This window comes from Phascolarctos cinereus, unplaced genomic scaffold (genome assembly GCF_003287225.1).
Source record: "Phascolarctos cinereus isolate Bilbo 61053 unplaced genomic scaffold, phaCin_HiC Scaffold_726;HRSCAF=1367, whole genome shotgun sequence".
NCBI classification, from domain to species: Eukaryota; Metazoa; Chordata; class Mammalia; order Diprotodontia; family Phascolarctidae; genus Phascolarctos; species Phascolarctos cinereus.
The window spans coordinates 156,538,241-156,556,503 of NW_027556098.1; the positions used below are offsets into that span (position 1 = coordinate 156,538,241).

Sequence of the window (18,263 nt, forward strand, 5' to 3'; positions counted from 1 at the left end):
GTGAAGTCTCTTGACTCACAGGAGGAATTCAGGTCCCAGTGCTGATGCAGCATCCCCATCTGGTGCTGGCTTCTTCTTTGGGGGGTGGGGTGGGCAGGAAGAGTTAACACTGAGCCAGTGGTCTATAGTGGTTACCTCACTTTAGCATCCCCAGATCTCAGTGCAGTACTGGTAGTCTGTATGGCTCCATTCCTCTGGTTCACAACTGACCTTACACCCATAATCTACTGGGCCAGCTCTCCATTTTTTGTCTATGTGCCCCATCCCTTTCCAATATGTCACCTAAAGTTGTTCTCCTTCCCCATCATTTCTGACCTAAAAGCTCTCTTCTCTCTCTTCTGTGTGCATCTTTGGGTTTCTCCTCAGCCCCAAGCAGAATAAGAAGAATTGTCTTAAACCCATCTTCCTGAGTTCAAATCTGGTCTCAGACACTTAGTAGCTGTGTGACCCTCAGCAAGTCACTTCACCCTATTTGCCTTGATTTCCTCATCTGTCAAATGAGCTGGAGAAGGAAATGTCAAGCCACTCCAGTATCTCTGCCAAGAAAACTCCAAATGGGGTCACAAAGAATCAGCATGACTGAAAAATTACTCAACCACAGTGACCAGAGGCTTGATGAAAGTTGAAAGGAATTTTCTCACCCTAATCCAAATGTGATTCAGATGTGAAGGAGGGGCAACAAGGAGGAAACAGAGCCATTTAGAAAACAGACTTGATGAGATTTTCTATGGGTTGTCTGGGTGAACCTATGGGTCTTACTCAAAGGCACTGGAATGGTTCTGAGCTTTGGACACAAAAAAGACAGATGACCATTCCCTTCTAAGGAAGTGACAACATAGTAGCTCAGCAGAGAATCATAAGGTGTCTGTAGATCACTAAAGCATTAGTAGCTGCCTATAGTGCAGCATAGACAACACCTGCCTAGCAGATGTCCCAAAGAGAGTAGCAGATGACATCAGCAGCTCTCTGCGGAAGTAACAAGCAGCAGTTTCAGGATCCTTGTGGGCCGCGTGTTCACTTAGTTTTAAAATGTAACATTATCTATGTTTTATTATATTTTTATTTATTTTATAAGTATTTGGCAATTAAATTTTAATCTGGTTCAGGCCACACTCAGGAGTGTTGTGGGCCTCATGTAGCCCCTGGGGATAATAATCATCACAGTACCAACTTCATAGGATTGTTGTGAAGAAAATACTTTCTAAACTTCAGCAAGGTATAAGTCTGAAAGTCAAGAGATCTGGGTTGTGGTCCTACTCTGGCTACTAAATTATTAGTGTGACTTTGGGTAAGTAATTTCATTTCTGTGGACCTCAGTTTCCTTATCTATAGAGAAAGGGACTTGGGCTAGGCTATCACTAAGATCACTTCCATTTCTAACATTGTTTTTCTCTGACTTTTAGAAATGTAAAATTGAATGAACCTAAGGTTTTCTTGTCGTGTAGTCACAGTCAGAAATGTGTTTCCTCTGTTCTCTGGAAGAGGTGTTAATGAGTATTGAAAGCTGCCTAGTAGGAGGGAAAAGGCAGAGAAGCAAGGGGCCAAAATAACTCACAAACTAGACAGTCACCCAGAAAACATACAAGAAACAGCAACAGAGAAAGAACGCTGGGGCTAAATGAATGAGACCATAAGTCTCCTCCTTTACTTCCTTATGTCCCCAACACACAGAGTCCTGCTCTCTCCCCCACGGATAGACAAATTTCAGCCATGGTACACGAGAACATTTAATTTAAGCCAAAGAGACCTGGTTTTAAAATACGGCTAAGGTCATGATGTGAAGAAGTCATACTAGGACAATTTTTGCAAATCACCCTGGATTCCAGGAGTTGACAACGTTGTATAAAATCCAAGAAAATGGAATTTGAAAAGGGACTGTGACAACACCTGTTAAAAGAAAATGTCTGAGTTGCCTACATAGGGAACTGGGTGTTTTCACTTTGGAATTTCCAAACTAGGCCAAATCTGGCTCTTGGAACCACAGAGCTACCCCTGGCATCAATAGGGGCAGTGTCTCTCCATTTTGAAAACAGAATTTGTACCCAAGCATCTGTCACTGTTTTGATTGAGTTGCTGTGTCTGATGACTTACTGTAAAAACATTCCAGCCCTAGGTACCATATTAACTAATAAACTCCTTTGTTTTTGGCATTTTTATTGTGATTTGCTTGATCTAGTTAGAATAATTCTACCATGGATGTTTGCTCAGCTCCTACATTGGAGGAATCAAAGTGATTTGAGCCATTTGGCTTTTGCTTATTTCTTCTGTTTTCAGTAATAAATCCAGTTCCCCATGTAGCTAGTAAGTAAATGGTGGCTAAGTCATGAGGGAAAACAAATTATATCAATAGCAAGCATCTTTTTATTATATATATCATATTTCTGTACTGAAAATACAGCTTCTTTTGAGCTTTTTTCTTACTAGTCTTACAAACCCATAAAAGCTGATATATATTGACATTCAAATTTATATTGAGTAAAGTTAAGAAATGCAGTTGATTTTGAAGCATCTTTTCTCCTTGAATAACTTAGACAACTTAATTAGATCCATCAGAATACAGTTGGCAATGTATCCATTATTTTTTTCTTTCAAAAATTTTTCTCCCCTCTGGAAATTTTTTCAAAGCAACAAATCCCTTGTAACATCAAAAGGATTTTGAGTAATTGCTTTTTCACCAAAATGTTTTCTGTGGGCAGCAGACTTCTTGAACAAGCCCTCACTATATTCCTTTGGTACTCACTGATTTTTTTTTTTAAATAATGATGCATGTGGCTATCTGTACTTTCCAGTGTTCTATTGAAGTTGAGAATTCCTTTTTGGGCATGCTCTTAAAACCAGAGAATCACAGATTTAGAGTTATAAGGAAGCTCAGACATTATGGGATCCAACCCTTCAGGAAACTGAAGGGTTAAATTGCTTTCCCAAGGTAAAGTAGCAGAGCAAGCATTCAAAGACAGGTCTCCTAACTCTAGATGGAATCTTCTTTCCCCTTAACTACATTGCCTCTCTGAAAAAGTATGTCCCAGTGTATTTATAAGGAAACCCAGGGTTTTCCTTATAAATGTAAACATAATGTAAAAACACTATGGTTTTGATAGCATATCATCAATTATTGGCACAGCATAATAACTATATGACTGTGCTTTACAAGGGGCAAGAGAGGCTAAACAAAGGGAGGAAATTCTCCTAACTTTTGTGTAGAAATGTTTACCCTTGAAAGGCATGTGCCATAATAGATATGACAATCAATATAAAGTATAACTTCTTTAAAAATTCCTGCTCCCTTCCCCGCATATTCTTTCTTGGTCAATTTTGTAAAACTGACATATTTATATACTAAGGAGTCTCCTCCCCTCTTCCCACCAGATGAAGGATTTTCTGAAAAGTGGCAAAATCATCAAGCTGAAGGAGAAAGCCTATTTTAGGCAGAAGCTGAACAATTAGGAGAGAGTGTAAGAATCTAAGCAAAAAGACAGAACTGTGAAACTTGTGCTTATTTTCCATTATTAGGAAGGAAAAAAAGCAGGCATTTATTAAGCACCTACTATGAGCCAGGCACTATGCTAAGCGCTTTACAAATATTATCTCATTTGATACTATTATTGTAATAATATATCTGTTTTAGAGTTGAGGAAGCTGAGCAAGCAGAAGTTAAATGAACTGCCCAGTCACAAAGCTAGTAAGTATCCAAAGGCACATTTGAACTCAGGTCTTCTTTACCACAGGACCAATGATCTATTCACTGGACCACCTACCTGCCCAGCAGTGTTATTAGAAACAGTTCAATATGCAGGCCTTCTGCATACCTCCCTAACTAGGAGTGGGACGCATTAATGAATTTATTAGACACTTCTGCAGCTGCAGCAGCTTCTTCTGCTTTCTTCAAAAATGATGATAAACTGGGGTTGTTGTTCAGTTGTGTCCAATTTGGGTTTTTCTTGGCAAAGATACTAGAGTGATTTGCCATTTCCTCCTCTGACTCATTTTACAGATGAGGAAACTGAGGCAAACAGGGTTAAGTGATTTGCCCGGGGTCACACAGCTAGTGAGTGTCTAAGGCCAAATTTGAACTTAGGAAGATGAGTATTTCTGACTCCAGGCCTGGCACTCTATCCATTGTGCCACCTAAATGCCCCTAAACTAGGGTAGTCTAGGGAGATGGGCCACCCCATGGTTGAGGTTCCTAGTAACTCCATGATGGATGTCTTTCCTCTTGTGTAAACAGTGTACCCTGGCATAGCCAGGGCAAATGGACTGAAATCAAATACTAGTGAAGATCTGCTATGTGTCTACCTACTGGGGTAAAGTCTTAGTGTAAGGCATTGTCTCTGCCCTGCTTAGGGTCTAGCTGGGGAGATAAAATGAACACATTGGAAATTTCACACTAGCCCTCTCAGAGCTGGCTCCAAGCTCAGCAGAAGTTTCTAGAAGAGAAAGGGGCTGCAGAGGCCAGGGAGAGCTCCATGGAAAACCATAAGGGCTAAGTTGGGCATTAAATGATGGGTAAGAGTTAGAGACCAAAATGAGAGCGTTCTATGTTGCAAGTTGGGAAGTTTGGTGGGAAGTGGGGGTGGGGTGGAGGGCCCAGGATGCTTGAGAATAAAGTGGGGAGGGGTTACTTTTCCTGCTTTCCTAGTTGCTGTGTACAGCCTTTTACTTTCTAATATTCCATTGCCTAGAGAAATGGGTCTGTAGGGCTGCCCTGTTCCCCTGTGGGCCCAGGAGGATTCATAGCTAGCATGTATGCCTGTGTGGCCCACTGAGAGATGTCTTTTTCTATTGTGTTCTCCAAGAAGAATCTTCAAAGACAGGCAGGGAGGTAGCTATAATACCAGCAGGCCCTGACACAGTCTCTGAATGGATCTAAGTCTCAGGCTCTTAAAGGACCCAGGAATTACATGGCTCAAAAATAAGAGATTAGACCAGTTTGGTCTTTGCACAACCACTGCTCATAGTCAGGTTATTCCACTGTGGAGCTTTTTACACAGTACAGTAGCCATTACTGCCTGCACAAAGGAGAAAGCCCTCTGTTCATCAAAAGAAGAGCAAGCTAGGCTTTCGAGATCGACATGGATTCAGCCCCAGGATCTAAAATACAGAGACTACTTGGGTGCTAAAAATTGAAAGACGTAAAATTCAGAGACTGGTATGTTGAAGTGGGGAGGGGAGAGGAAGCCAAAGAGAGTGAAGGGGACCAAAGGGGGAGCAAGAGAGGGAGACAATCAGCATTTATTAAGTACCTACTATGTTCCAGGCACTGTGCTAAGTGTTGGGGATTCAAAAGGAAAAAAGGGCAAAAGACAGTCCATTCTCTCAGGGAGCTCACAGTCTAACGGACATGCAACATGCAAACAACTATGTACCCAAGAAGCTATAATACAAGATAAATTGTAGATAATCAACAAAGGGAAGGCACTAGAACCAAGGGTTTTTAGAAACAAAAGTTCTCCTCTCGAAGATGGGATTTTAGCTGGGATTTGAAGGGAACCAGAGAAGCCAAGGAATGGAAATGAGGAGGGAGAGCATTCCAGGCATAGGTGACAGCCAGTAAAAATATCTGGATTTGGGAGATGCACTCTCTTGTTTGAGGAGCAGCAAGGAGGTTAAGTGTAACTGAATTGCAAACTACATGGAGGGATGTAAGGTGTAAGAAGACTGGAAAGGTAAAGGGGGAGCTAGGTTTTGAAGTGCTCTAAGCACCAGAGGATTTTATATTTGATCTTAGAAGTGATAGGGAGCCACAGAATTTATTGGAGAGTAGGGTGACAGGGTCAGATCTGTACTTCAGGAAGATCACTTGACAGCTGAGGATGGACCTCAGTGGGAAAAGATTTGTGTCAGGAAAAACAGGCAGCGGGTTATTGCCTTGGTACAGAGGGAGGTGATAGGGGCCACCCCAGGGTGATAACAGTGTCAGAGGAAAGAAAGAGCATGTGTGAAATATGGAACAGAGGTAAAATTGACAGGCCTTTATAAGAGATTGGATATAAGAGTGAGAGAAAGTGAAGAATAGAGGGTGACACCTATGTTACTAGCCTGGGTGACTGGGAGGATGATGGTACCCTTAACAATAATAAGAAAGTTAGAAAGAGGGGAGAGTTGGGAGAAAAATAATGAGTTCAATTTTGGACATGTTGAATTTAATATGTTTACAAGACATCCAGTTTAAGAAGTCTAATAGGTAGTTGGAGATGAAACACTGGAGGTCAGTAGAGAGGTTAGGACAGTATAAGTGGGTTTGAGAATTATCAGTATAGAGATGATAACTGAATTCATAGGCACTTCTCTTTCAAGGTATTATGGGTGATATTTAAGCTAAAAGAATCACAATTTTCAGCTTTCCAGTCTGTAAAATAGATAATATATTCTACAGCTACACAAAGGTGTTATGTGAATTAAATTTGGATTATTAAAATGCAAAAGTGTATCTAGTTAGCAGTTGCTTTGACCTCTATACAATTTTGAATAAACTAGCGTGACATTAAAAGAGGTTTGACATAGGTTGGACAGCTAGAGTTCACAAAGAATGACCCTGGATTGGGTCCAATGGCAAAACTCTTCCATAGCTGTTGAATATCTTTATTGATTTCTTGTCTTATTTTTATTGATATCTTTTGTTTTTACATTACCTTTATTTCCAGAATATATCCCTTATCACTCCATGAGGCCATTTTATTACAAAGATTTAAAAAGAAAGAGAAAAAAGTAATTTTATTAAAACCGACTATTGTAGCAACTATGTCTGACAATATATGCAATATTCTAGACCCATAGATTCCCACATCTGCAAAAAGGGAAAGGAGGTCCATTTTCTCAAATTTTCTGAAGGCTGAGCTTGGTCATTAAAATCACATAGAGCTCATTTTGTGGTTGCTATTGATTGGTTGATGTTCTATTTACATTGTCTTATTCAATGCATAGATTGTTTTCCTGAATTGGCTTACTTTCCTTTGCATCAATTCATATGGGTCATATAAGTCCCTTGCTTCTCTGAATTGTTCATTATTTACTTATGGCACAGTAATATTCCATTATATTTATGTATGCCAATTTATTTAACCATTTCCAAAGTGGTGGGCACCTATTTTGTTTCCAGTTCTTTGCTATCACACACAAAAAAATGCTGCAATGAATTTTTTTTTATGGGTAGGCGAACTTTCCTTCTACCTTTCACATATTCTTGGGGTATATACTTGGCAGTGTTATTTCTGTATCAAAAGGTATAGATATTGTAGTTACTTTAAAAAAAAAACCCAACCATAATTCCAAACTGCTTTCCAGAATGGTAAGACCAACTAACAGCTCCATTTATAATTTATTATTATAGCCAATATATGTTTTCCCTTTTGATCTTAGATATAATGATTTTGTTTGTGCAAAAGTTTTTAAATTCCATATGCTTGATCTGCTATTGGTAAAAAAAAAAAACCCATAATGATCTGCTTATTGTGCATATTCTCTAAAAATATTCTAATTAGATGAGTAAAGCAGGGCCTGGGGAACTTTCAGCCTAGAGGCCACACATGGTCTTCCAGTCCTAGGCTATGGCTTTTCGACTGAGTCCAAGTTTTACAGAGCAAATCCAAGGGATTTGTTCTGTGAAGTTTAGATTCAGTCAAAGGGCCTCACTTGAGGACCCAGAGGACCATATGTGGCCTCGAGGCCGCAGGTTCCCCACCCGTGTAGTCTTTGCCAGGGTGAAGAAAAGGCCTAGTCAGGTGGCTTTTGGGGCTTATACCCCTTGAAAGTCAAACCAGAGGGTTGCTGTTAGAGCTTAGCTGCCAGCTCCCCTCTCTTCCTGTCTTCATAATACTTTAAACAATGTGTGTGTGGGGAGAGAGGGCAGATCAGTATATGAGGGGACACTAATAAAAACAGAGTATGGCTCATCATCATTGCTTGCTGGGCAATACCCAGAACACTGTGGGCATTCAATAAGTATCAATTTGAAACAATCTCACAGCAGATACCAAAAATAGCTGTGGGGCTCCCCAAGAGAAAAGAATACAGGTTGTGCTGAAAAACTATTATCTTTGTGTATTGCCTTTTATCTCAAGGTCTTTGATAATAGAGATTTCTCTTAACTTCCATATACAAAAGAGCTGATTAAAGGACCTCTTTATACCACTTTGCAATCTTGATGCTATCTGGTTTAAATTTCCCTCTTCTAAATGATTGTTTCTAGGGTTTGTAATCACATATGCTTAAATAGCTTGAGACTTGGAAAAAGAGTTCCTACCAAATTTCTGCCTTACTAGAGGGAACGTGATAGGCATACCAACTGTGGGTAAAGTGTGTAGTTTTTGTTGCACTGACTTGTAGAGTCTGTCAGAAGCCCTTCCCACCTAAATGGAAAGTTATTCCTTTTGTTATCTCTAACCTCTTATTCAACGTTATAGTGTAGTAATATTTTTCTGTGGTAATTCTGTGGTCGTGACTTCAGAACAGTTATCTCCTATACCAGGGGTGGGGAACCTTTGGTCACATGTGACCTTAAGACCACAGGTTCCCCACCCCTGGCTTATACTCTTCCTCACAGAAGTCTATTTTAGGCTCAACCTCTCTGGTGCAAATAAACTGGAGTGACATCCCATCTATCCACAGTGGAGCTATCTACCAGCCTTATGAAACCCGGTTAAGAACCACAAAGTAAGCACCAGTGAATCTGAATAGACAAAGTACATGTGTCAGAAGTTCATGTACCTAACTCACGGGAGAACTTTTCAAATCCTTACCCAAAACTCATCTTTATTGTGCTCACAGTTAAACAAGCCTGGTCTCTGGCTCACCTACCCCAAAGCAGATCAGAAAACAGCAAATTAGAAGGAGAAAGAGTCTGAACAAACCAATAGTGTGACACAGTAGAAAGAATACTATATTTGGAGCCAGGGACTCTGGGCAAGTAATTTTACCTGTCTTGGCCTCAGTTTCCTCATTTGTTAAATGAAGGTGTTAGATTTAATCCCTTTGCAAGTCAGAAAAATAGTGTCAGAGAAGGGAATTACCTTACTTGGGGTCAAAGAGATAGTATAGTTTAGAAAAACCTTGAGGAGAAATCAGGAGTATTCATTCCCACTTCCATGTTATTTCCATCTTACCACTATATCCAATCTCATCAGTAATCATCATGGGGCACAGTCTATAGACATCATCTTGATGGTTATAGGCATCCCTTTTGACTAATTCTCTAACTAACCTCTTCCTCCTACTCTGGTATGATGTAGACTCAGCCTCTACAACTCTACTGGATATAATAATGGCAATGGGAACTCCCACTTGTCTAAATCAAATGATCAATCAATAAACATTTATTAAGTACCTACTGTCCTCAAGGAGCTTACAATCTAATGGGAAAGACAACATGCAAACAAATATATACACAGCAAGATACATATATATGTATTATATATATACACACACATATACATATATATATACACATATACATATATATGATAAATAGGAAGTAATTAACAGAGAATGGCACTAGAATTAAGGGAGGCTGAAGAAGGCTTCCAGATAAAAGGAAGGATTTTAGTTGGGACTTAAAGGAAGCTAGGGAGATCAGTAGGCAGAGCTGAGGAGGGAGAGCATTCCAGGCATGAGGGATGGTCAGAGAAAATGCTTCTAGCCAGGAGACAATGTCTTATTCGAGGAACATCCAGGAGACTGTCTAGTAACAACTAAATCTTGATGTTGTGCAAGTACACCAAACACACAATGCAATAGGAAGGTGGTTTTTTGCCATGCTCACTGTGATAAATTCCGCCTGCAGACAAACCTAGACCTTCCTTTGGATGCAAAATATTTCTCCTTTGTGGCATTGGAGACCCTGTTGTCTCTAAATTCTCAGGAATCCACCATGATCATATCTTCTATGATTCCTTAGAATAATAAATCTTTTTGCAGTCTAAATTTGCTTAGTTAAAATATCCTCGCTTCTTTTTCTTGCTCCTGTTCATCTTAGAATTTCCTTACCACACTGTAAGATCTTTCAGGCAAGAAACTATGTTTTATTTAGCTTTAAATTGTAGCATGCCTTGTGCAAAGTTGGCACCAAATAAATACTGGTTGAGTGAATGAATTACTAAAATGTATTCTTTTAGCCTATGCCAGTTTTATGTATTTCCGTTTTCTGTGAACTGTTGAATTTTGCTTCCTTATGGTGCTCCTGACCTTACTGTCCATAAAGGCTAAGAAATTCACAATACCTAAGCCAAATGATTCTCTGACTGCTGGTATTATGACCACCTTTTGTAACCTTAGTATTTTTCCTCTATCATGTTACCAAATAAGATTTCCCCATCAGATTACTTCTTCAGATTTTTGTGTGATAGATGTTAGGTAAGAACTATGTAATGCTGTTCTTATCAGCATGAAACATTTTACCTGTATAATGGGTGATGGGTAAAAAAAAAATCTAAAAATTAAATGGATTCTAGAGCTTGCCTTTATTTATGCTGGGTTTGTTTGTTTGTTTGTTTGAGCTTCCAAGCATATTGCTTTATTAAGCAATGCATACTAATTGCATAACAAATCAGGATCAGGCCTTCTCAGCTTTGGCATTATCTTTGAGTACTGAGGGAGACATCTCCCTGCTCTTATGCATTAGAAATAATTAAATAAGACCAATAAATTAAAAGAAAATAAGTAACAGTATACAAAATTAGGTGATCTGATTTCCAATTAGAGGAAAGAGTAGAGACGTTCCAAGTTGCAAGGGGGAGAATGAAAAAGTGCAGTTCCCTGAAATCAGAAAAAACAGCTGTCCCCCCAATCCTCCAAACACACACGCACACACACAGGTGTCTGTATTCAATCAAAGGAACATGGAAACAGTAAGTTGTTGACCTGTATGGGGCCAGTTTTCAAATAAGACATATAGTTTGCTTGAGATGGAGAATTGTGAGAAAACTCTATGCATCAGTCTTTGGATCAGACCAGGTTTCTGGTCAGCCTAAGATAGGTCCTTAGTTAAGTGTCTCTAAGCAGCAGGTAAAGGTGATCCATATGCTGGATTGTTGCTGTTTAAATGCAGCCCTGGGATTAGGGAAAGGTGTGGATGTATCACTCATCCAAATGATGGAAACAAAGCAAATAGTTCACTATTTGTTTAAAGAAGCAACCCGAGCCTACTTTCTTCCCATGGCCTCAATAATCCAGAACGAGTCAGGTATGCAGCCCAGCCCTGGGGCATGGGGGTGGGGATGGGGGGGAGGTAGGGAGTGGGAGTAGATCTCTCACTGGGGCCTCCTTGGAGAGTGGATGTGGCCGGGGAAGTCACATTGTTTATTCCACTCTGCAAGTTTTTAATGTAGATGAAATCAGGTCTTTTTAGATTGCTAAGAGAAGCCACTAAAATATTTTATGAATGAATCTGTAATAAGGGGATTGTCCAATGAGGGCTCAGGCCTTACAGTCAGCAAACTATGATTGAGGGCCGCATCCTGCTTCCTGTTTTTATAAGCCCAGCAAGCTAAAAATGGTTTTTATGTTTTTAAATTCAGTAATACTTTACTTTAAAATGTACAAACTATTCTATATACTATACAAAGTCAGGCCAGACTTGCCAATCTGTGCCTTAGAGAATCCACAACACAACAGGCCTGGCTTGATTTCAATCCGCACAGAGGATAGGATAGGTGGAGCCTGCTTCCCAGCATGCATAATGGAGGTGCTCCAGCAACCCCCCAGCCCACTTTAGAGCACAGCAGGTATTGTGTTTCCTGTTAGGAAGCCTCTGTGATGACTGAAGTCCTTTTAATTGGCTGCTGAGCTGGGACAGAGTGTGCATATAAAAGGCTCCAGCAGATAATCCTGGGGTCTCTTCTCTGGCAGCTTTGGAGAGGGAAGAACTGTGGTTAGCCTTCGGGCTGGGGGATGGGGCGACTATCTGTCTGCCAAGTCTCCTCACCCAAATCCAGGTGTCCCTGGATACAAGGTGCTTCTGTCCTTGGTGTGTTTTTTCTTGATTTTAGGTAAATGAGTATTATGAGATGGGACCCCCAAGATAACTAGTGAAATTGGAATACTGATCAAGGGGAGTGTCAAGGCAGTTGGTGCGACAGAGACACATCAAAAACCATCCAGGATCTCGCTAACAACTGGAGTCCTGGAACTGGGGTTAGCAGTTCTTGTTTATCCTTCAAATTCAAAGATGTTGGGGTCAAGGAACAGTGTATCTGACTATGGCTGATCAGTCCAGTACCAGCTCTACCACAGGTTAGGCACAAATTGTCCATTTGAACATTTAGGATGGATATGTCTCTAGGTTTGTGCATCTGACATTTCTTTTGTGGTACTGTGATTCTGATTTGCTCTTAGAGCATAGCACCTTTTTTTGATTCGGACATCCCATGCTGGGTGGTCCTTTGTCAGCACCTGCCATGTCTCACAATGGATTCCAAGGTTCCTCAGAAAGACTTTGAGAATGTCCTTGTACAGCTTCTTCTGATCTTTGTGTGACTGCTTGCCTTGTGAGAGTTCTCCATAAAATAGTCTTTTAGGTAAATGAGCATTTGGGATTGGGGCTACATGGCTAGCCCACTGGAGTTGCACTCTCTGCAGTAGAGTTTGAATGCTTAGCAGTTCAGCTTGAGAGAGAGAACCTCAGTGTCCAGTACCTTATCTTACCAGGTAATCTTTATAATCTTCCTAAAATAATTCAAGCAGTTCGGTTTTCTGGCACAGTGCTTAATAGACTGTCCAGGTTTCACAGGCATCTAACAATGAAGTCAGCCCAATGGCTCTGTAGTCCTTCAGTTTGGTAGGCAGCCTAATACCTCTTCTCTTCCATACTTTCTTCTGGAGCCTCCCAAATTCTGAGCTGGCCCTGGCAATGCCTGCTCAACTTCATCATTTGTGTGGACATCTTTAAAGGAAAAGGAAACAGGTTGTCCTGTGACAATCACGAGGGTGGAGGGAGTTTCTCTCTCTCTCTCTCATCTCTCTCTCTCTCTCTCTCTCTCTCTCTCTCTCTCTCTCTCTCTCTCTCTGTCATTGCTGGCGAGATTCTTGCCAGAGTTCTCTTTAATCAGCTGATCCTTCACCTGGAAAATGGTCATTTACTTGAGAGCCCCTGTGGCTTCAGAAAGGGCCAAAGAATGATCAACATGGTGTTTGTTGCCCAACAAAAGAAGAAATGCCAGGAGAAGAACAGAGGTCTCTAAACAATGTTTATTGACCTGACCCAAGGCCTTTGATACTGTCAGTGAGGGCTTGTGGAAGGTCATGGCCAAATTTGGTTGCCCAGAGAAGTTCATACACCAATTTCATTGTGGTTTGCTTGCACAGGTTCTGGACAAAGGACTATGCTCTCATGCTTTCCCAGTCATCAATGGAGTGAATCAGGGTTATGTGCTTGCTCTCAAGTTTTTTAGCATGATCTTATCAGACATTGTTTTCAGCAATGTTATCAGACACTTTCAATGAGGGTGAAAACAGCATCAGCTACTGCACTGACAGTATATTATTTAACTTGAAAAGGCTAAAAGCCAAGATTGAAGTGGAGGAAGAATCAGTGCATGGCTATTTGTTCACAGATGATTGTGCATTCTATGCAGCCTCTTAGGCCAAGATGCAACAGAGTATGGATTGATTCTCTGAGGCTTGTGCTAATTTTGACCTGACAATTAACACCAAGGTGTTAGCAGTAGTCATGTCTGGTGAGAAGAGCATACATTAGCCCTGAGGAGCATGCACTTCTGAACAAGGGAGCAATTGGGCCATTAGATAGCTCCACCACCTCCAGAAGTGAACTTGGTGGAGACTCCATAAAAGGTGAAGACTCACAGAGCCAGGAAATGCATTCCCCGTCCTGAATTATTGGGCAAAGGGGAGGAATATTTTGTAGCTTCAAGTTAGTTTGAATCTACTCTCCCTGGGGTCTGAGTGGATGTGTAGAGGGGAGAATGCACTTCCCAGTTTGGAGGAATATTGCTGTAAAATATCCCTTTGTAAAAGCTAATCAATGATAATTGGTTAATTAACAATGAGGAGATGATAACTCCACTGGTTGGCTGAGAATAGAGAATGGAAGGGGCTGAGGTTTAGGAGTAGTAGTTTTAGGAGCCATAATCCCTCAGGGTACCCCTATAGCCAGAAGGGCTACTGCCCCTCTGAGAACCTTACCCTCAAATGCAAATAGAGGTTGAGAGTTTGAGTTTAGACTATGCTATGCATTAAAGAAAAATCGGTGTATTAAGTGTTTACTATGTGCCAAATATTGTGCCAAGACCTGAGGATACAAATAGAAATTGGAGGCAGTTCTGCTCTCAAGGAACTCACGTTCTAATAAGAGAAAGCATCACATGCAGGAGGGTTCAGCTGTAGGTCAGATGGCTAAACCCTGGAGTCCTTAGAGTATATTGGCGGGTCAAATGGCAATGCCTAGGTGGCCTGGAGGGACACCAGCAGAGCATATGGCAAGACCTGGTGGGCCACCACCTTCCCGGAAGGGTTGTAGTTAAAGACTCCTTGCTTATCCAAGCAGAGTGAATGACCATGTTCACTACCCATGACTGTTGGAAAAGGACAATAAATCCATAAGTTAGAGTGGAGCAAGAGCTCAAGGTTACCACTGAAGGTGTGGGAATAGAGAGTCAAAGTCCAGCTGTGAGGGGACAACCAGCACCTTCCAGAAACTAGGCAGCTGGGGCTGAGGCAATGAAATGTGCTCCTGTTAGATTCTCAGAAAAAGGTACTACTTGAAAAGGAGGTGAATGTCTGATAGCAAGAGATAAATGACACAGTTCCTAGAGAGGACCCGGATAGAGTCTCAGGAAGAGAAAGTTTGGATGAGTGTCACCCTATATAGCTGCAGGGTGTATCCTCCCAAGGATGGAATCACAGATCCATCAAAGTATCTTGAAGTCCATTCAAAAGTAGGCCACATACTGGGCTGAGTTCTGGCTTTGTCTTAGTGACTGGGATGTTAAAGACTAATTGTGTGTAGATGAGCCTAAGACTTTTCTTAGAACCTGTTGGGACCTACTTTCTTCCCTCCTAGGGTTGCCTCCCCGCCCCAATCATAGCCCAACTGCCTGGTTCTGACATTCCCTTCAAACCCAAGGCAAGAGCAATTATTTCCTTCTAAAGATGGAAACTGGAGTTGTGATTTTATTGATATCAGTGTAATCTGATTTTTGAGCGTGTCTAGTTCGCCTAACAGAGAGCCTGCCCTACCACATGGGTAGGACAGCTTCTTTTGCTTGGCTGCCTGCCTCTTTAAAACTGGTGAGATCAGACTGGTTGCTTTGTTGATACCATCCTTTCTAGCTGCTGTACCCATCCATGAACTGAACCAGTGAGAAGGGATGGACTTGCCTTCCCCTGGTTGGCTCTGAGAAACAGGCCTGAAAGGTGTTTGTTTCTGTTCTGTGTTGTTTGTCCTCTGTTTCAGATGTGGAGGTGTTCCCCATGGGACCTGGGAATTTGAGCCATGGTGACCTTGGAGCCAGGATTACAGGTGGGATGGTGTAGTCAGCCAGCCTGGCATGGAAGCCCCTGAGAAGCTGGGATTTCTGGGACTTCAGCCCTGGGACTGTGCTCTATGGGAGTTGAGTTAAGCTATGAACCAAATCCTCTTCCCATCCCCAGAAACTAAGGTGGGGCAGGAGGGAAGGGAGATCATGGCTCCCATATGTATGGGGAATGTGTTCCTATATTTGTAACTATGTTTTGAAGTAAATATTCCTTTTTGTAAAAGCTTCACTGTGTTACATAGGTAACTTCCAAATGAGGCATCTCTACCAACGCAATTCATCACCTTCTCTGCAATTTATGGTCTTAGAAAGTTGATCAGAGCACTGAGAGGTTAAGTAATTGCCCAGGGTCACACAGCAGTTATGTGTCAAAACTGAACAACCTGAACCAGATCTTGTGGGCTCTAACATTGGCTCTCTGTGCCATACTACTTCACCATCCTGGTCCCTGGAGAGAGTGGATTGAAAATCAAAGCGGTTACTAGCAAATATTTCCCCCACAAAGTTTGATTCTGGGTGTGGCATAGTTGATGGACAAGTTGATCCCTGCTGGGTCAAGCAAATTGCTTCTCAGGACAAGCTCCTTACAGGGCTCAGTTGCTATGGCTACTGGCAAACTGCTGAACATCTGGTGGTTCTTGTGATCTTTAAAAGGTCACAAGGTTGTAACCTTGTCCATTCTGTCTCTGGTACTCATTCACCTAAGATCAGGAAAAAATAAGCAAAACAGAGGCAGAAAAACAGCAGCATCATGGGCTCATGGCCACATGGTGACCCAGTAGGGAGTTAAGGGATCCAGGAGCAGGAAGCAGAATGCTGCCCCCCTGACACTGACACTTCTCTCCCCTTACCCAGAGCCTGACGGCAATCCTTGCCTTGATCACCACAAGGAAAAAGAAAGAAATCCTGCCCTTCTGAGACTTTTCTAGATAAAGGTTCTAGCTCAGAAGCTAATCAAAAGACTTTCCATCACAGGGCAGTAAATAAACAGGAAACAATAACAAAATACTCTACAGTAGGCCAGCAAAGGGCCCCTCTATCACCTTTTTCTGGAAGGAGGTTGGCTAGCCCTCCATGTTGGTTGAGACCAAGCAGAATATATGCATATTCTCTAAGGTAGAAGTCCTCATTGTTCAGCCTTCCTGTTTCTAATAAAATTGCAATTGCATTGTAAGAAGGAATTGAGCCCAGAAGTTTGCGAGAGTGGGTTAGTATAAAAGCACTTTGCCCCAAGGAATCAGTCTAAGAAACAGCTTGAGGGGGGCCTTTGGTATACTAATGTAGTCCTAGAAAATAGAGTGTCAAGCAATGACTGAGTGTCCACAGGATGCATGGTATACCAGGAATCAGGATATTCTTTATGGCGTATTGGCACCATAGATTGGACTGCTATACTCTTCCTGCATAGGGAGAGAGCTTCACAGTTTTGGTATTGAAGTATTTCCCCTCTCTCCATCAGTCCCTCTATCTGAGTACATTTTGAGTACAACTGTCTGGAAGGTATAAAGCAAGTTTGAGAACTAACTGAACTTGGGCATTCTTTACAACTGAAAATAATTTAGTATTAATGTGCTCCAGGACATCGTTATGATGGTTTTTAAAATCACAAAGCAATTTATTGTCTAATATCTTCCAAGTCACTATTCTTCTATGAAGTCTTCCCTTGATTACTCAAGTCTTAGCTTCTCTGTGAGTTCTTCCTTGATGACTTAATAGCACTGGCTCTGGAGTCAGAGGAGGTGGATTCAGATTCTGCCTCTGACATTTACTACCTGTGTGACCTTGGGAAAGTCGATTAATCTTCCTGTGCCTCACTTGCTTTATCAAATGAAAGCCTCTTCCCCTGAGGCTTTTTTAAAAAGAATAATATTTTATTTTTTCCTGATTACACATAAAAACAAATTTTAATGTTGTTTTTTTTAATTTTGATTTCCACTATGCCCAAAGGGCTACAAAAATGTGCATACCCTTTGATCCAGCAATAGCACTTCTAGGGCTATATCCCAAAGAGATCATACAAATGGGAAAAGGACCCACAGTACAAAAATATTCATAGCAGCTCTTTTTGTGGTGGCAAAGAATTGGACATTGAGAAGATGCCCATCAATTGGGGAATGGCTGAGCAAGTTGTGGTATATGAATGTAATGGAATACTATCGCGCTATAAGAAATGATGAACAGGATGACTTCAGAAAAACCTGGAAAGACTTATATGGTCTGATGCTGAGTGAAGTGAGCAGAACCAAGAGGACTTTGTACACAATAACAGCCACATTATGCGATGACTAATATTGTTAAACTGAACCTTTCTCCTCATTACAGGGATCTAAGACATCTCCAGAGGCCTCGTGATGGAAAATGCTGTCCACATCCAAAGAAAGAACTATGGAAGTTGAATCGCTATCACTTATTTTTACCTTTTGTTGAGTTTTGTTTCATCTTTCTGATGGTTCCTCCTATTGGTTTTAAGTTTTACTTACAACTTCACTAATGTGAAAACATGTTTAATAGGAATGTAAATGTAAAGCCTATATCAGATTGTGTGCCATCTTGGGGAGGGTGGGAGGAGGAAGGGGGAGAAAAATTTTCAACTCAAAAGAATATGGAAGTGATTGTTGATAAATCAAAATAAATTAATAAAATAATAAAAACAAAAAATAAATTTTAATTTCCAAATTCTCTTCTTCCTTTCTCTCTCCCCTTCCCGAGATGATACCCTGAGGCTTCTGAGGTCCCTTCCAGCTCTAAATATATGATCCTTCTTAAGATCTAAATGTATGA

The 18,263-nt window shown here is 41.1% G+C and overlaps 1 long non-coding RNA gene across 1 annotated transcript; it reads left to right on the forward strand.

The window, feature by feature from the left end:
* The first annotated feature begins 984 nt into the window (after positions 1-984).
* LOC110223751 (uncharacterized) lies at positions 985-18,031 on the forward strand. Its single transcript, XR_002328773.2, has 3 exons — positions 985-1,288; positions 15,401-15,466; positions 17,805-18,031. It is a non-coding gene; the product is annotated as an uncharacterized LOC110223751 (long non-coding RNA).
* The last annotated feature ends 232 nt before the right edge of the window (positions 18,032-18,263 follow it).